Source organism: Amblyomma mixtum, chromosome 2, assembly GCF_055824585.1.
Source record: "Amblyomma mixtum isolate Tamu chromosome 2, ASM5582458v1, whole genome shotgun sequence".
Lineage (NCBI taxonomy): Eukaryota > Metazoa > Arthropoda > Arachnida > Ixodida > Ixodidae > Amblyomma > Amblyomma mixtum.
In genome coordinates, this window is record NC_143013.1 from 250454116 (window position 1) to 250474630 (window position 20515).

Below are 20515 nucleotides of genomic sequence, written 5' to 3' on the forward strand. Positions count from 1 at the left end.
CACATCGAAAAAGAAGCCTTGGCTGTTGTTTTTGGGCTGAAAAAGTTCCACAAATATCTGTTCGGGCATCGCTTTGAGATTTACTCCGACCATCAGCCATTGGTAGGCTTGCTCGCTCATAATAAGCCCGTACCAGTGATGACAGCTGCCCGCATGCAACGCTGGGCTTTACTGCTTACAGCGTACGATTATCGTTGGGTTTACTGCAAGGGTCGAGAGGTTGGAAATGCTGACGGTTTTTCACCGTTACCACTTGCAAATCGCAATTATGTCTCGGATTATGCACATTTCTTTTCAGTTGTTGATGAAGTGCCATTGTCTGCTGTTGAAATTCAGAAGTGCACTCGAACTGACAGAGTATTGTCGAAAGTGCTGTGTTATACGATGAGTGGTTGGCCGCCGCATGTTAAAGATGATGACCTAATGCCTTATTTCATTCGCCGACATAAGCTATCTGCAGATCAGCAGTGTGTTACATGGGGAAATCGAGTGATTATACCTCGTGGGTTACGCAAACAGGTGTTGCACCTTTTGCACGAAGGACACCCCGGGATGACGCGCATGAAAATGCTCGCCCGTAGTTTTGTGTAGTGGCCTCAGCTCACGGAGGACATTGAGCAGATTGCGAAAAGCTGTGACACGTGTCAGTTAACACAAAATGCTCCGCCACGTATTCCACTGCTAACTTGGGGTTGGCCAACTCGCAAATGGCAAAGAATCCATCTGGACTTTGCTTTTACCGATAACCAGTGGCTCCTAGTCCTAGTGGATGTGCATTCCAAGTGGACAGAAGTGTTCGTCATGCCATCCACCTCTACCGAGAAGACCATTGAAAAGCTGCGGAGTGTCTTTGCGTCCTACGGCCTGCCGGAAGAAGTAGTTACGGACAATGGTCCACAGTTCTGTTCCAAGAATTTCGCAGACTTTCTCCGCAGGAATGGGGTGCGGCATACCAGGACGCCACCGTACCACCCCGCATCAAATGGAAGCGCAGAGCGGTACGTACAGACCATTAAGCGGGACCTTTTGCGACAGGTTCTCGACGAGAGAAGAACAGGGATCAAGAAAACCTTGCAACATCGGGTTGACCAATTTCTGTTCACGTACCGAAACACACCAACCGCAACCACGGGGCTGACACCCGCGGAATTGTTTCTGTCATGGAAGCCGCGCACACGCCTGACCTTTCTCCAACCGAACTTGGAAAAACGTATGGACGACAGGTTCTACCAGACGAAAGAGAAGGCTAACGAGAGAGGGCGGTCATGGAGATCATTTGAGGAAGGCGACCATGTGCTCGTGCAAGGACTACGTCCAGGGGAGGAAAAGTGGTTGCGTGGCGTTGTAGAACAGCGGTGCAGTGCATCCACCTACAATGTTAGAATAGGGCAGGAACAGAGGTTTGTGCACGCTGACAACCTACGTCCGTGTTCGTTTCAAAGTGCTGAATCCGGGCCAACTGTGTATCCTTCTGTGCCTAGTTCAATGCCTGATTCTGTACCGGAAGAGTCGTCTACTAAGATCCCTTCCTTAGATACGTCTGAGCCACAGGATTCCTCAGCACCACAGCCTGCCCAAGCATCTACGTTGCGGGGACAGAACGCCAGTTCGCCTGCAAGGTCCACGCTGCCTGCACCACCGCTCCGGGAGCATGCGCCACCTCCGGACACGCCACCTGTACGGCGCAGTGCTCGTTCTCGGAAGCCTCCTGATCGTTATGCCCCATAGAGCTTGTGTAAAACAGTTAGGGGGAAAGGGAATGACGTATCATGTGAACGCATTGTGCGCGATTGGTATGTAGTGTCACGTGATGCCGTGACGTGTGTGAATGGCAACGCCGAGAGGGGGAGCGTTGCACTTGTTAAGAAGTCAGCGAGCAGATCGCTTGTGTGTGTCTCTTAATCTGTACGGCCCAGCATGCCGAATAAACATGTTGCTTAGTCGCTCTGCCTCTGCTTCGCTCGCCGCGGCTACAACAAATGGTGCTGACCTTGAAGCTTCCAGCCGAGACAGCACAGCAGACGAGGGCGGTGCCGGCAGCCAGCCGTCCGCAGTACTTGCCGACGTCTTGCTTCTGGCCGAGGACGCGCCCGTCGGCACTGACGGTGAGCCTGGAGAAGACCTCTTGGACTCCGGCCTGGTGCTTGTAGGCAGCAGCGAAGCGTTTTTATATTATTACTTTGTTTCGGTCAAGCTTCACAAAGTGCATTAAAGGTGCACTAAATATGATTCTGAGCTCGTCTTCTTACCGCGGGAACTCGATCCACAGGCTCCCAGCATTCGTTGTCATGTGCGGCTGATATCCCTTTTAAATCTGATTAAACGCCCCGGATGTCGCCTATTTTTTTTCACCTGACCTCCGAGAGTACAGGAGGAGTCAAATAAAGCGTGCAGTGCCTTTCAGCCAGTCGCGTGGCGGCTTCGTTTTCACTTTTATTTTGTTTTTAGGTTTCCGTGAATAAATAGTTTAAGTCGCAGACAACACATCCACAAATGTAGCCCACGGAAATAACAGTGCTCGTGGACTCTGTTTTCGTAGATCATTCCGCGTATTACTATATGTATCATTAGCCGCCACGCGACTGGCTGAAAGGCACTCCACGCGTTGGTTGACACCGCCTACTCTCGGAGGTCAGCTTAAAAAAAAAGGCGGGAGCCGGTACGTTTAATACGATTGAGTAAGGAAATTTGGCGCTCGGGACAATAATTCGATGATTCTAAGAATACTTGGAGCGTGTAGATGGAGTTCCCACGGTAAAAAGGCGAGCTCAAATCCTCTTTAGTGCACTTTTAATGGCCTTATTTTCCAGCGTTGCGTAGACGTTACAAGCATTATAGTAATATTTCCTAACTTTTGTTAAACATTTTAAACAACATATTTGCCACTTTTGCTATACTTGTAAAGTGTTCCTGCAGGGCTCTACGATCCAGCAGAACTAATACATGCAACTCATGCACTGGCCTTCGAACTGATCCCACAGATTCTTTCTTATTATATTCAGCCATGAAGGGTACCCAACAAGTGTTAGTGATTAGTGGGTAATGAGCAATTGTTTCTAATTAAATAATGAAATTTGGTGGTGTGTATGCAATCTATGGCAGGCGCAGTAAAAGAGCTCCAAAATTATCATTGTTGAAGAACACCATTACTGTACAAACCGTGGAATGACCTACAGGACACAGCGATTGAAATAAGCCTATATGGAATGTCCTTTTATAGGTATGATCCGCACACTATATTTTCGAGCCCAACTTTAGCGTTACGTAAGCCTACATGTAATGTCATTTTAAAGGTACGATTCGCACATTATATCAACATTTCGAGCACAACTTCAGCGTTACGCAAGTCTACATGTAATGTCCGCTTACAGGTATGATCTGAACATTATATCAACATTTCGAGCACAACTCTAACGTTACGTTTTAGGCCTTGAACCAATACTTCGGATTTAACAAACTTTACTGTGTTTAAAGTCAATGGTTCAATATTTACCATGCAACGCTAACGGAACTCGTACAGCATTTCTATAGCATTGTTCTAATGTCTAGCGCTACCTGGGATCTTGGCTGCCCTGCGGCGAGGATGTGCCCACGAGTGACTTGGAGTTCGTCTCCGGCGCAAGTTGCTTCGTACCAGCCGCCACTGGAGAGGATCGCATGTCGCTAGAAGACTTCTTGGATTGTCGTTCGGCACTGCTTCTCCGGCCAAGGCTGCCGTGTGGGGTGTACGAAGCCATCGGTGGCTTCGAGCATGACTGCGACTCGCCTAAGTGGTGGACGCCAGCCTTCTGCGATGCCGTGGAGAGAGGGGAGGTGCTTTCGGATGTCAACGCAACGCTGCTTCCTGCACGGACGTCTTGTGACGTAGATGAGCTGGATACCTGCCTCAAGTTCGCTCGTGGCTGGTAGTGACGACGAGTTCTCATTGGACTACTTCTCATAGGAGACGCAGCTCGAGAGGAACGGACTTTTGACGGCTGAGCGCTACCTCCCTTGACACGGCTGACCTGCGATGTAGGTGAGCCCAACAGTGATGACTTGACACTTTCTTGCCCATGGGTGGGCTGCGGAGGAGTGGCCGTTCTTTTAGATCTCAGGGGAGAGGTCCACCCCTTCGACGCTGGTTCTATGTTGTCTAAGCCCTGACTACGCTCCGGTGTGGAAGAACTCTGTGGGGACTTGGGGCATGGCGGCTGTTGGCTGGTTGACGGTGCTGGAGGCTCGGCGCTGCCAGATGACGTGCCTGCTTTCGGACTGTCTCCGGAACGAGACGCACGGGAACGTCTGCGGGCAGCCAGCGCCTCTAAAGGATACCGTGCTATTTGTAGTGCCCGGGATGGCGAAGCGGATTTTGAAATACCGAGCTGTAAATAAAGGTAATAAAAGTAGTAGGCAATATTAAACGAGTTCGAAACAGTTCTGCATCCCATCACGCCTATCTGTAGTTACGACAAGCGCTCATTCCGGGCAGGAAAATGCGAGCGCTGCAGATTCTACAGACGCCATTTATGGAAGCTTCTTGGAACTGGAAGTGCTTAGAAAACTAGTTCCAATCAATGAAATCGTTTTTTTTTTTTTTGTAACCCTTCAACGTTTAAATTGCACATTTATGTCAGAAGCATGCCGTAAATAACGAGTGGTACCAATAAAATATGGTCGAAGACGAAACTAATGACTGAAACCAGGGACTATATTTGCTGTTTTGAAAGAGAAGGCGTGTTTCGGCTTTGTAGCTTCGGCTCCATTGCCAAGAAAAGACGCGAGCACAAGTGCTGCACTTCAAATTATGTGATTCCACCGAGTAGCAAAAAATTCTCTGACGAAAAAGAATTCACCGGAGGAAAGCAAAATGCGCAAGGTCAAAAATTCTAGCCGCAATTTTCGGGCAACTGATTGATGATATGTGGTACATCCGAGCAAAGTCGCAGAAGAGTCTGAGAAATTCAAAGAAGCCCAATTTACCTCAGAGCACAGCGCTTGTTAAACCCCGAGAAAAAATGTGTGGGAGGTCCAAGACGCATAATCCTGTACGCTGATGAGTTTCATCAATAAATTACCAAATGAGTTCGCCTGAAATATTTTTTTGTGTGACTTCGATAAGACAGGTAACCACAGCTTTATCTACAGTCGATAATCATTCCGGTGTAACATTGTTAATTAATAATTACATCCTTGTTTAAGGACGAAGAGTCGATTCTGAGAACGTGCTTAAGCCGGAGGCTTTGCGACTTAATCGACGCGAATGCCCACGGCAACCTTTACTTTGTCGTTAACAGGCAGCTCACCTCCAGTGGCGGTGTACTTGTAACCGTGACGCTGATCGCTTGCAGCACGGTCGAGTCTACCGAGGTCGGCATCTCGGCCACAGAGCCGGTGGGCCCCGAGCGTCTCCTCGAGCGCAGAAGCCTCAGCCTGGGAGAATCGGTGCACGCCGATCGGAGCGCCGCCACCAGCTGCTTGGAAACGTCGTCTATCCTCACGAGAGCCGCCGCCGGTTCCATTTCTGGCATAGCTGCGGCCTGCGCCGCCGCCCTCTTGGACTGCGCCTTGTCCTGAGGCTTGCGTTGGCGGGTCGTCAGAGGCCGCTGCTGGGTACGGTATCCGCGGGGCAAGGGACCTCCACTCTTTCTTGCGGTCGACAACCACGGCGTGTGGGCAGTGTGCTGTTCCATGCGCGCCTGCAGCGCCGCGATGTCATCCTGCGCGCAGGCGCAGATGGGCGTTGAGCTGGTGTTAAAGTGGCCCTGCAGCATTCTTCAATAAAGGTAAGGTATTCCTGGGATCTTAAACGACGGCGCTTCACAAACATCATCCAGCAAGATTTTGTTTAAAGAAGCGGAGTTGTCTGCCGTAAAAACTTGAATTTCAGCGTCTTCGCTCTTTTCCGTGTCCTCTTGTCACTTTTTGCATGCCCAACGGTCGGCATTCCTCCGCTGGCCCCACCCACCTCGCCCCACCGCTGTGCTGCCACGCATGCAGGAACCCTTGGAGGCGGAGTTTCCTGATGTGCCATCGCGACGCACAGGCCGCGGCCATGTCAGCATGTGTGACGTCTGAAAGAATCTGACCAACTGCTATTTCTAAACCGAAATACGTACCCTCATGACACGCAAGAGGGCAAGAAGGCGCAAGTTTTGAAAGCCTCCGGAAAGAGCTCGCCAGCTTTCGAGCATTATTTTGGGTTATCTGCTTCTTGTAGAAGTGTGTTATTTGGCTCGGACTGACGTGACAGTTCAATCTAGCGATAGAGCGTGTTTATATACTATGCTTAAAAGGCGTTGCAGAGTCCCTTCAAGTGCGGATGGTACCGCGAGGGCGTTCGGAGTTTTGTACCATGGAGGAAAAGAAACATAAGGCTTAGCAGGACATCATGCGGCCAGCCTCCACAAGCCAAGCTATCTTGAAGCCGGTCGCTTTCTTCTGACTTTCTTAAGGCATCCTGCAGTCGGCCTGTCGTGACTGCTGCGACTCAGCCCCTGCCAATAATACCTGCATTTTTTTATTATTAGACTCCAAGTCACATGACGTTCCCACCCAAGCAATTTTTCCCTTCACGGGCACCGTCGGCACCGGCATGATAATGGTACCTGCACTGAAGGCTCGATGCTTTTTAGCCATAGAGATCAAGCTGCGTTCGCATGAGGCAAACGTTTAAATGCTATAAAACGAGGCCGTGGGTCCCACATGTACACTTCGGCATCAACTGTCGAGGGCACACTGCGGCCACTAGAAGCAGCCCTAAACAGCTTAATCACAGACGGTCACATACGGCATGACGATGATGTTTTACCGACAGCACTGCTTAGTTTGGACACACAAGTCCTGTGGGCAGCGACACAGCTATAGCGTTAAGGGCTCCGTTCCGCAGAAAATCGGGCGTCGTCGGCGTTGTGAGCGAAAAATTCCAGGGGACGCAACCTAGCCGAGTCGCCTAGGTCACGCGAGCTTGTGGCGTCATCACAACCAGCCTACCTGATTGTGAGCACACTGACCACCGAGGTAAGTGGCAATTAAATTAGACTGGTCGCGAGAGACTGTTCGTGAAGAGGAACATGGGTCGCACAAGGCCCACCGCTGGGAGCACCTGACATCGCAGGGCAGTGGCGCATCGCTTAACCTCTGCACCACTGCGCCGGGAGGAGTACGAGGACTCCCACGAGACATATGAATTTATTGTAATGAAGAAGGCGAAGCTGGCAGTGGGGCGAGACGGAGCGCTGGCGCTAGACCAGCGGTTATTAAATCATATTTTGTTCAACGTTTATCCGGCTCATTCCTCGGCTGTCCGCCACGTAACAGTATATAGACCAGAATGATCAATTCCGCATATGTGGGCATTAGCCCATTAAAGCTGTCGCGTCATACCCTTAAGCCGGAGCTTCCCTCCAATTTTACTCGACAGCTCTCGGAAAGATGCCGAAAACTGTAAATACAACCCCAGTGGAGCTCTGCAGTCACGCCCGAGGCGTCTCATTTGCTTGCCTTTATGTTCTCAATGTGGCGGCAGATGAAGGCGACCAGCAGAAGAGTGACGAAGGTGGCCGGCAACACGAGTGACGCCAGGAAGGCGACCAGCATTAGCAGCGCGAACAGGGGACCCAGTCGGTCTCCCTTCCACTGCAGCAGCAGCGCTGACAGCCGCGTCCACAGCCGTGTAGAGTCCACCAGCACGTACGCTATCAGGAAGCCGGCCAGTGATGCCAGCTCCTGCACGCGCCGCCAGCGTCATCATCACCATCATCATGAGTCTCACGCACCATGAAACAAACAAAAACATTACCAGGAATTCGGGACAGCACGCAGTCAGTGCCGCGAAGCCATAGCGGCCTATTACGTTGGTCAAATATTAAGCGGAGCCCCCCAAGGTGGAGTAGATTTGTAATGAGCGAGTAGCTACTCATTGACATCCACCCAAGTGCAATCATCCGGCTACAAAGGAAAATTGTACAGCTTTCTCTGAAACTTCGCAGCTACAGAAAAATTGGTCCTGGTCCGGGGTTCGAACCCGGGACCACCGCTTCACTGGAGCAGTCCCTCTACCACCGCTTCACCGCAGCAGTCTATGAACTGAGCTAACTGGGACCATACGGCTTTCCTTTGTAGCCGTACGGCTGCGCTTGGATGGATGCCATTGAATAATTATTCCCTTATTACAAATCTACTCCACCTTGGGGGATTTTTCTAAACATTTGACTAATACTGTTCCTACTCCGAGTTATTGATCAATTCGCCCTATCCCTGCCATAAGCTTGCCGTTCCGGTTAGCTCATTTGGTAGAGCAACTGCTCCGATGAAGCGGTTGTCCCGGGTTCGAATTCCGAGCCAGGACGAATTTTTCTTTAACTACGAAGTTTATGCAAAAGTTGTATAGCTTTCATTTGTATAGCAGTCTCTCCAAAACAAGTGAATTAAGAAAGTTTCTTCTCTCAATCAGTCTTGGGATGAAACTTGCTTCCGTCGTAACGATTTCTCACTATATGAGCCTCAACAAAGGCTGGGAAGAGCGTTACTTTCATGAATTTTCAATCATTTTTCTGAATACGCTTTAAAATTATCCGATGCTGCTGAATTATATTCCACCGTTCTTTGTTGTTTTAATACTTAACTGCAAGATGGTTTGTGTTTTGTTAATATATTCGTTCCAGCATTCGCTGTTCTTTGCTGTTCTGTTGCCAAATAAAAGATTATATCTGTTATGTGCTCTAATTCTTACTGAAGCTGTTTTATTTAGCCGTTGGTATTGACCACTAATTCTCATTCGGTAGCTTGCAAAGTTTTGAAACGTCATATTTATCTAACATGAAATACTCTGCGCATTATGAAACGTACGCCTTCTGCTAGAGCCACTCAGACCTCCAGATTCTTGAAATAAATACATAAGGTAAATAAAAATAATATGCCACTTCCTCCTGTCGTTCTTGGAGGCTAAATGCTCTATTTGTATAGCGTCAGCACTGTAGAGCCCGGCTGTACACTTGGACGTATATTGCCCTTGCCGCAGAGTGTTCCTCCAAGAGGTCTGGAGTGAGGCTAGTACACACTATCCTACAAGATTATAAGTATAATGGTCACACTCAGCAAAATCTAAAAATTCTAGCTTCGACAAAGTATGTTCCTTGCGCCGATGCAATGCGATTACTTAATGTTTGACTCCGTGAACGGATGAAGCAGCTAATTCGTGAATGGATGAAACAGTTAATTCTCAGTGAAGCTCAACTCGAGTAAAAAAGGGTGAATCTCATGCATATTAACAATATATATAGTGCGAAAAAGAGACGGACAGAAGGAACGCAGATAGGGCATACGCTGGAACCTGCGATCAGGTCATTCGGAGATGACAGAAAGAAATCCTCCGCATTCCTTCTATTTGTATGCCTTAATAATGGACCCACCAACCAGTCAGCTAAGCACTTCAGAAGACGCTACGAAACCGTAATACGAAGGGCTCCGCCAGCTTACCGGGGCGCTCTTTTCGAAGGCGTCGTCGTAGTTGGACGCTGAGGTGCCCTGCAGGCCCGTGGCCACCCATGGCACCAGAGACACGACGGTAAGGGGGAGCGTCTCGAAGACCGTGAACAGCGCCACCAGGAGCACGGCGTACGACAGCGACTGCAGCGGGAAAAAAAAAAGTTGAAACCGTTTTGTCACGTAGTCCACATAGTGTGCGCATCGCACGCATGGAGCCTCGTACGCCGTGCACCACGTGACCAGCTACAGAGGCCTTTAAACTTTTATCAGGCATGCGACACAGATGGCGAAGCGAGCGGAGGCGAACGCAACGACGAGGCAGGCGGTGTGACGTCATACCAAACGGCAGCGGCGGCTCCGCGGCGAGATGATGATGATCATATAAACTTTATTTTCGCCAGATAAGGAGGCCCCCTACTCCCCGTCCCCGGTACGCAGGCCTTAGAGACAGGGGCCGGGACCTCCGCGATTAGAAGCAGGCGAAGAGGTCTCGATTCCTCGCGCACCTTCTTCCGCCAGGCGGATGGCTTGTTGCTGTGAAGCAGGGGCCTCGATCCGCAGCAGGGCTTCCCAGGTTTCTCTACAATTTATATTTGCTTTAGCCCCTGGGGAGCTAGCGCATTCCCAGATTATGTGGTCGAGGGTCCCTCTCGCCCCACACAGCTTGCACTTATCGTTTTCTTTCTTATCTCTCTGAACATGCTATGCCCAGACCGGGTTTACGAAGTTCCCAGCTTGGAGGCGCCGCCACGCGATTGCCTCCCTATTATTTAGACTTTTATCCGGTGGTGGCACCAGTCCCCTCTGTAACCTATAATTTTCAACAATCTTCGTATAATTTTACAGACGCTCTCCATATTCCGGCAGTCGGGCGGCTCCACAATTACCCAGAAGTAGAGAGCTCGGGCTAACTCGGGGGCCGCGCCGCTGCCAGGAACGGACGCGTGTGCAGGAGTTCAAATTAGGCTAATTTTTCTGTTTAGCCGTCGACTGGCCAGAATCCTTGCCGCTTCCGGTGAGATCCTACCCTTTCCAAAATTATAGATGGCCGTTTTGCTATCACTGATAATAAAATTGGCTTCCGTTCCAACGCAAGCGAGCGCTATCGCAACTTCTTCGGCTGTTTTCGCGATGCGGGGGCACCGCGGCCGTCGACCACTGAGGCGACCGCCGCACCCGACTTGCCACTTGCTGCGTCCACGTACGCAACTGACTTGCTGTCCATCGGATCGAAGCGTCTGATTAGTGCTTCTGCTCTCTTCTCCCTCCTTTCAATGTTGAATACGGGATGCATGTTACGAGGGAGTGGGGGAATGATTAGATTTTCTCGGCAGTCCTGCGAAATGCTCGATTTCTCTCGTAGTCCCCTATCTGTTTGCAGGCCTACCATTTCGAGGATGGCTCTGCCCGTGGTTGTTCGGCTTAATCTTTCGAGCTGTAAAATTCTGACAGCCTCCGCAATTTTGTCCCAGGTATTGTGTGCTCCCATAGCTTCTCTGTGGAGGTGCTAATCGGTAAGCCCAGGGCCCTCTTCATGCACCGTCGAATGAGTGAGCCTAGTTTCTTCCTCTCCTCAGCCCTAATGTTTAAGAAAGGTGTGGCATAACTCGCGCGGCTTATTACGTATGCTTGGGAGGCGCGTGGTGTGACGTCACGCCAGATGGCGCGGCGAGCGCGCGGCGTCCGCCAGCTGCGGCGGTTGCTAGGCAACGGCTCAATTTCGGTCTCTGTGCCTCCTCGGAGCACCGCCACAGCGAAATCGCAAGTTCGTGGCCAATGTAGCTTTCGCTACAAAAGGCGCCCGTGTGCTGTGCGATGTCAATGCACGTTAAAGATCTCCAGGTGGTCGAAATTATTCCGGAGACCTCCACTACAGCACCTCTTTCTTTCCCCCTTCCTTCTCTCACTCCCACCTTCATCCCTTTCTTTATGGCGCAGTTCAGGTATCCACCGAGATGTGAACCAGATATTGCGCCATTTCCTTTCCTCACAAACCAATTTTTTCAATTCCTTGCGGATGATTCACTCATGACCCTCATACTTATTTTCAAGTTTCTAAAAAAAAAACTGCCATTTTAAGTAAGCTATCATTTTAGGAAAGAAACTGAGTACTTCATTACCCCAACAAGCATTTTTTTTTTTCAACCTTTTGTTTGGTGCATGAGAGCCTCAGTTACCCGCTGAAAAGCTAATACTAGGGGTGTGCGAATGTCAAATTTTTCGAATACGAATCGAATACGAATACTTGGTTCCGAATATCGAATCGAATATCGAATAATCAAGGAAAGACGCATTTAACCACTACAAAACATTTATTTGAGCACCTAAGAACGTCACAGTTCAACTATCAGTGATGAAATGAGCCCGAAGGGTGTGTGTGGCTGCACAAAAAGTATCAAAGTCTCGAACATTGTTCTTAGAAGAGTGTAAATATCACAGAAGATGGCTAGTACACAGCATTGATCAAGGCTAGCTTGCCATAAGCACAAAAGCGCGTTGCTGGGATGAATATAAAAGGTTGTCGTGAAGGAAAACCGGCTGCTCCACATGGTCAGGCAGAAGTAGTTCCCTTCTAGCTGAAACGACTTCTCCAGTCACAGAAAATGCCCTCTCAATTGGCACTGAACTGGCTCTTATTGCGAGGTATTTCGTGCACAGCTCTGACTATACCATCTTCGCAGGTATAGCCACAAAGAAGCTCACCAGAGCAGTCATCTACTGCATGGCCCAACGCATTGCTCTGGGCGCCGCCGTGTTGTTATGTCTCTGTCGATAGGACTTGCGGGCCGAAATGAACGCCGGTGCTCGCAATAGAATATTCGGCTAGATACGACTATTCGCGTCGTGTCGAATATTCGAAACAACACGAATACCTGGATTTCGAATCGAATACGAATACTAAAATTATAATATTCGAATTATATTCGAATATTTCGAATATTCGCACACCCCTAGCTAATACCACAAAATTTTATGTCTGTACCCCTTTGACCATGACTATAGCATTTCAGACGTTACAGCATGTAATATTAATTAAAGAAGTGGGAGGGGCTTTTCTTGTCTTTAGAGCAGAGGAGAAAGGATAAGACCAACATGTTCGAGCCCTGTTACTAACGGGAACGCTTAGCTGGCGCTCAAATTTATTTTTACTTTAGCATCGAACTTGGAAAACAGTTTAAGACGATAATGCGCCCCAATGAAAACTACTTAGGAAAAAAGCGTAAACTGTGTGTAAATTTTCGATTGACTACCTGCCATCGAAGTCAACTTCGTGGTCGTCGTTTGCGCCTTATATGTACATGTGCGCGTATTATAAGGCCGGAAGTAGTGGCACATTTTTTTTTTTGCTTTTCTTCCAATATGCTGTCTAAAACTGCACGTGCCGTAAGCACAAACTTGCAATATACCTTGCAATTATTGAGGAAACGCTACACCTCGAAAGTCTGCTTTTTCTTTTATTGAGGAATTCATTCCTGCTCACTGCAAAATGTTAGTGTATGGAAGAAGATGTCTTAAAGTTTTCAAAAGAAAAAACTTCTTTCCTACGTGCCCGACAAAGCCATTTCTTTTTCCGGTTCTATCAAAAAATTTTCTGAATGTGTGTGCGTTAAAGCGTATGCCATGATGCGCGTCATATTGAGGGCTCAGGATTAGTTTCGACCAATCTGAGTTTTTTAATGTGCACAGAAATATCCATGGCAGCTTCATCAATTTTACCTTCATTGTAACGCGGCTTCCTCCAAGGCTTGATTTTAATCGAGAGAAAATTTACACAGCGACAAAACACTAGATGAGGCGCGCACTTTCAGCTCGTTTATTCCCCTAAGGAGCTATTTCAAATGTACTGTGGCCAAGAAGCAACGAAAAATGCTTCTCTGTTTACTCAGCGACGCTGTCAACCGGCCTTCAAAAGACTGATCTCTTTTTCTCTCAGTGCTATATTTTTATTTTTATTCAATACTGCCAGCCTCCATTTGGTGGTCAAGGCAGGAGCGGTACAAGGATATATCGTACATCGCGACAAAACAAAGCAAGTAAAAATGCGAATAAGGAAGCAAAAGCTAACACACAGGGTTTCATAGAAAGACAAAGAGCAAGATTAAATGCACTCGGTTACCTAAAAATACAAATATTTTGTGCCGTATCCTCTACCTGAGCTTCGTAGCAACGGTCACTACATAAGGTGAGACACCAACTAGCCCAGATATCAGGCTTGCTGACCATCGTTGAGCCCGTGGACACCAATTAAGGAGCGCAGTGCTATTGCCCCTAGTATCGTGGCGATTGCGTATGATCAAAAAACAAAGAAGTAGCATACCAAACCCTTGAAGAATAGCAGCGGTGCCAGGTACACGGGAGCGCCGATCCCGACGATGTTCCAGGCATGAAGACCTCTCTTGGCCATCGGAACGATATTTCGAGCTCCTCACAACAATTCCAGAGCCGGCCACGTCGCGTAGTTGACAACAATCCCTGTTGTAAAGTGAAAATTGACCACCATCGGAGTCTAAGTTATGGGAAAACGAATTTGTCCGAAATATTGCACTTCTGAAGAGATCTCGAAACAATCAGTATCGAAAGGCCAGTTGAAAAAGGCAGCACTCTGACGCGAGATGGTGAAAAGGCATTAGCAAAGAGCTCGATGTTAATTGCGTTTAATATCAAGAGTTTTGTGCGTTCTACCTTCATATCTCGTCAACGAGCTTCTTTAGCAGCTGCGTATCTTTTATTCAGTCGGCACGGGGCAACTGTTTTATCGAGTCTCACCTAGCTCAGTCATGCTTTAGTACGAGCTTAATCCTGTTTTAGTGTGCTAGCTTGATAAGCCTAATCGAGAAAAAAAAATGTCGTTGGTCACAAAATTCGCCCATTGGCTGGAGGGAAGTGGCGTCAGAGACCGAAATGACGTCACTTGCTGTAAAGGCATCGAGCTATAATGCTATTGCTTTGCGAACACACAAGAGAATTGGGAATTAGATGTCTATGAATTTTATGCATATGAGCGTCCAAATGACTGATAAAGCGTGATTTGCTGTGAGGCGTAAATTATTGACGCCAATTTTAAACTGGCTCATTCGCTAACTGAACCACGGCTTCTTTTCGTATTCTTTCTTACGGCGGGATAAACATCGTATTTGAAAGCGCCTCTTTAAAGGCAGACAGTACTCAAAGCGTCTGTAAGCCGCCGCGGTGGCTCAGTGGTTATGGCACTCGGCTGCTGACCCGAAAGACACGGGTTCGATCCCGGCCGCGGTAGTCGAATTTCGATGGAGGCGAAATTCTAGAGCCCCGTGTACTGTGCGATGTCAGTGCACGTTAAAGAACCCCAGGTGGTGGAAATTTCCGGAGCCCTTCACTACGGCGTCTCTAATTGCCTGAGTCGCTTTGGGACGTTACACCCCATAAACAAAACAAAGCCAAACCATCAAAGCGTCTGTAACCACCCCAACAAATACCACAGTATAAAAAGCCGTCTTCCTTCACTTAGATCCAAAGTCTGTGCCTGCACAAATGGAGTCTATGTTCTGCTCCGGAACGAAGCATTTAGGTGGGCGACGAATTCCGCGAGAATTAAGGAAAAGCCACTGACTCACTCGCAGAAGAAATGCTTGATGATCGCCAGGATATTAAAGCCTAGGCTGGCAGCGGTGGGGACAGAGAACGACCGGCACGAGTGTCGTCTTCATCTTGCTCAGAACGTGGTACGCTTCCGCGCGCGCCTGAGGGGATGCAAAGCCTCTGGAAGAACAACGTATTTTAAGAGAATACCCCATAAATAAATCTTTAACTAAACTGTATTTTGCACAGAATTATGATCTTATTACTGTAGCAGCATGATTCAAAACAATGTGGCTCGGATCATTTTGCCCACAAACTTGATCATGGATGCAGAGGTATATCTGGGTCCCCTCTAAATTCATGTCATCTGTGGTGATGACGTCGATAATTCTTGTCTGCACTGAACGCAGCCGTCATATTTGCAGTTTTTCTTAACACTCCTGCGCTGGAATGCGGATTTCACTAAGTCCTGGGAATGTTTACATGAATCTTCAACCTTCCGCAACTGCTCGGCAATACTGATGAACTTCCCGCCATTGTTTTAGCGGTCTCATGATGTGCTCCACAGATCGAATAAGTCCGCTTTTGGCAACACGGCACTGACATAATTCACTACTCATGTTGCATTTGAAACTGGCACTTTACGTGTGAATACGCGTTCATTTTTCTTACTGCCATTGTTGCCTGCCAGAAATGTCATTTGCATTGAGGAGGTTTTCGTTATCTCAGATAAAAGTTTCCAAGAAATGTGCTTGGAGAAGGAAGGTATGTGTACTTTCCTTTCCATGCATTGCCTGCATTTCCATGCATTGCCTAACATGTATAACGACCATACATAATCAGTATATAGCGCGTCGGGTCTGGTTTTTGTGAAACCTCAGCTCATTCAAGCTCGCTGATGTAGTACTTGGCCGCAACCTTCTATGAACAAATCAATTAATTAACCCTTGGCCCTCAGAACCCCAGCGGCTGCGGAGCAACTGACCAAGGCGGCGGTCAGTCCTGTGACGCAGCGGAAGGTGCTAAGAATCACTGGCTCCGGGCAGGCCGCCATTGGAAACTGAACCTGGCAAAGTTTAACGCTAGAGCCTTATTCAGTGAGGCTAGCTTAGCAGTGCTGTTGGAGGAATTAGCGAGTATTAAATGGGACGTCATAGGGCATAGTGAGGTTAGGAGGACAGATGAGGCGCATACAGTATACTAAAGGGCGGGCATGTACTGTGCTCTCGTGGATTAGCAGACAGGCGAGAACTAGAAGTGGGATTCCTCATCAATCAGGATATAGCTGGCAACATCGAGGAGTTTTATAGTATTCACGAGAGGGTGGCAGCTATTGTAATATAGGCTTTATAAGAGGTACAAGCTGAAGGTGGTGCAGGCCTACGCGCCTGCATCAAGCCATGATGACCAGATCGTTGAAAGCTTCTATGAAGACATGGAATCGGCAATGAACAAAGTAAAATCACAGTAGACTATTCTTATGGGCGACTTCAATGCTAAGCTAGGCAAGAAGCAGGCTGGAGACCGGGCGGTAAGTGACTATGGAAGAGGTTCTAGGAATAGCTGGGGAGAGTTACTAGCAGAGTTCGCAGATAGAAATAATTTACGGATCGTGAATACCTTCTTTCGCAAACGAGAAGCAGGAAGTGGACGTGGAAGACCCCCAATAGTGAAACTAAAAATGAAATAGACTTCATACTACGCGCTCACCCTGGAATCGTAGAGGATGTGGAGGTCCTCGGAAAGGTCTGTTGTGGCGACCACAGAATGGTAAGGTCGCGTATTAGCTTAGATTTGAGGAGGGAATGGAGGAAGCTGGTGAAGCGGGAGCCCATTAACGAGTTATCGAGAAGAGGTATAAAGTAGAGGAATTCAGGATTTCGCTGCAGAACAGATATTCCGCTTTAACTGAGGAAGGCGACCGTAATGTTGAAAGAATGAACGATAATCTCACAGCTATCGTACGGATTGCGCCGTAGAAGTAGTCAGTAAGATGGTTCGCCAGGATAGCGGCAAACTACCTCAGGAGAAGAAAGATCTAATTAACAAACGCCAAAGCATGACGGTGTCTAACTCTACAGACAGAACAGAACTAGCAGAGCTATCAAAGCTAATAAATAAGCGCAAGGTAGCCGGCATAAGGAAGTTTAATATGGAGAGAATTGAGCATGCTCTAAAGAACGGAGGTAGCTTAAAAGCCGTAGTGAAGAGTAAATTAGGCGTAGGTAAAAACCAGCCGTATGCGTTAAGAGACAAAGAAGGCAACGTCGTTAGCAATACGGATAAGACAGTTCAAATAGCCGAAGAGTTCTACACAAATCTATACAGTAGCCAATACAATCAGAACGCTAATGACAGAGACTGCCGCGCAGCAACGGGGACATCCCCCCAGTAACGAAGGAGGAAGTAAAGAAAGCCTTAGGAGCAATGAACAGGGGAAAGCAGCTGGTTAAGATCAGGTAACAGCAAATTTGTTGAAAGACGGAGGAGAGATTGTGCGAGGAAAACTAGCCACCCTGTATACACAATGCCTTGTAATACAGTGAACTAGATATTTCTAGTTCACTATACCTTGTAACCTCGAGCGTACCAGACGCTTGGAAGAATGCTAAAATTATCTTAGTTCATAAGAAAGAAGACGTCAATGACTTGAAAAATTACAGACCGATCAGCTTACGGTCCGTTGCCTACAAAGTAATCGCGAATAGAGTCAGGACAACCTTAGACTTCAATCAACCAAATAATCTGGAGCGTTTTGGTAAGGGATACTCGAAAATAGACCATATTCACACTATCAATCTGGCGATAGAGAAATGCGCAGAATATAACCGACCCCTATATATAGTCGTGATTGATTACGAGAAAGCATTTGGCTCAGTGGAAACCTCAGCTATCATGCAGGTATTGCGGAATCAGGTTGTGGAAGAGTGTTATGTGAAAATATTGGAAAATATCTATCACGACTGCACAGCTACATTAGTCCTCCATAAAGTCAGCAATAAAATTCCAATAAGGAAGGGTAGCAGGCAAGGAGAGACGATGTCGCGAATGCTATTCACCGCCTGTTTAAAGGAAATATTCCGAGGCCTGAATTTGGAACAGTTGGGGATAAGAGTTAATGGAGAATACTTAAGCAATGTGCGATTCAATGATGATGTTGCCTTACTAAGTCACTCAAGACATTAACTGCAAAGCATGATTAATAAGTTCGACAAGAAGAGCCGAACGGTGGGGCTAAAAATTAATATGTAGAAAACCAAAGTAATGTTCAACAGTGTAGCAAGGGAACAGCAGTTCATAATTGGCAGCTAGGGGCTGGAAGTAGTAAGGAAATATGTCTGTTCAGGGCAGGTAGTGACCGCTGATCCGGATCATGAGAGGGAAGTAACTGAAGGATAAAAATGGGGTTGAGAGCATAGGGCAGGTTCTCTCAGATCATGAATGGCAGTTCACCAATATCCCTCAAGAGAAAAGTATACAGCAGCTGTATCTTACCGGTACTGAGGCAGAAACGTGGGCGACAAAATCACAACTAAATCCGGGCCTCGATTTTTTAAAATCTTGGCAACAATCAAAACGAAATCCTCGGAAACGGCAGAAGAGGCATAGCCCTCGCCCTATACCCAAGAGAGCATCATTCTCAGCGACTCCGAAATGGCTATGAGTGATTTCTCAAAAGGGCGAATTGCAAACACCTCCTTTGGAATCCTTAACGCCGCCAGATTCTCACCAAATTATTCCGAACCGATATGGGTCGCAGCCTGTTCGGGGAATCCGGGGAACGAGGCAGCCCACAATAAAGCCCGAGGTTTCATCGACCGGGCAGTGGATGAGTCTGGCTCCCTGAATTTCACGAAGGACTCCATGAGCACATATCATGATCTAACCAATCATTTTTAATTAGAAAGGAGAGCTTTCTCCCTTCACACAAAAGCCTGACTAAAGAGCAGGAGGTTAAGTGGCGTCGTCTGCAGACGAGATCGATACGCACCTCATTACTCCTTGGGCAGATTTATCCGGATCTATACAACCCGAACTGTAAACACTGTGACCAACGAGCCAACTACGATCACATCCTGTGGAGGAGGAGGAATAAGAGGAAAGGCAGGGAGGTTAACGGAAAAAATAATCGGTTTGCTACCCTACACGGGGGAAAGGGGGTGAGGGGATAAAAAATGAAAGAGAAAGGAGAGTAACAGAAAATTGAAGTCACATCATCACATCCTGTGGGGTCGTAAAACAGAGCCACCTACGGGTGATCTAGTTACCGCTCCTTCTCTCGAGCGGCGGGAGACAGTGCTGGCTATAGCTCTGACCCCATATAGTAAGTTCTGGCGGTGGAGTGGGCTGGCAAAGTCGCCGATGGCTATGTACTCTCGACCACTTAACACGACCTCTTAGCACCGAGCTCTTTCCGACGAATAAAATGTTTTACAATCAGTTTCAAAAATCTTGAGTGAACGTGCTGAAAGAGCGATCGACGAAGAGGTTTTTTTTTTTAAAAAAAAAAGCAGATATATGGGGTAAGCACGGTCAATAGGTAAAACTACTGGCGAAGCAATAGTAGTCAAAAGAACAGGACACAAACAAAAATTAAATGCTCTTCGTAAGTTGAACTCTTGTCTCTTGGGTGCTCTACTGGTTCATTCAAAATAAAGCATATGTGTTCCTGGGTCGGATTTTGTCTTGATTTCGTCGCCCTGCCTTCGCCGTGTTAATTTTCAGGTACCATCGCGGCCAAAAGTGTTATACTCCACGCGGCGGGAGCCGGAGCAACGGAAAACTGCGGCATTTAGGCGAGCATTGAAACGTGCCAAGCGACATGCCTGTTGATAGTAAAGGTCACGCATTGGCTGTCTCGATCCCAGATGCCGCCTGTAGATGGCGTTGCAACGCAGTTATCAGTTTTCAGAAGTTCAGTCGAGATTAGACGTAAATCAGAGCTGTTGGAAGATTAGCACTAGGTGCACACGGCAAAACCGCCTTTAACATCCATCCATCCGTTGCTCCGGCCGACTTGGCTCCGACTATACTCCGGCTGTCATGTTTGCTGTTTTGCTTTCTTATCTTCATGTTTTTTTTTTCCTACACTTATGTGGGACCAAAACACAAAGCCACTCTCAGCCTCTTGCTATATTAGTTAACTGGGGTTGTCAGGTATCGATGGCCTCCTATAAATTACCATATGGGTGCACGATCAACTACAGTTGGTAGTAAGCGCCAGTCCTTGCCATTATTTGCATATATCTTGTCCATGTGTGCTCCGCGCCGTGGAGTCAGTATGACAGTTGACCAGCTATATAGCCCGAACCAGACTTTGTTCTCCTCATTCTCGGCTCTTGGCAACACAGAAGAGGAGCGTAACTGGCCCAGTCAGTAGATACGGCGCAGCATTTCTATTCACGTGCACAACACGTGGCACGAGAATCCGCACGGTGGGGCAGACCACGTGCAGACTTGCCACAGTTCCAAGCATAGTGGTTTATTT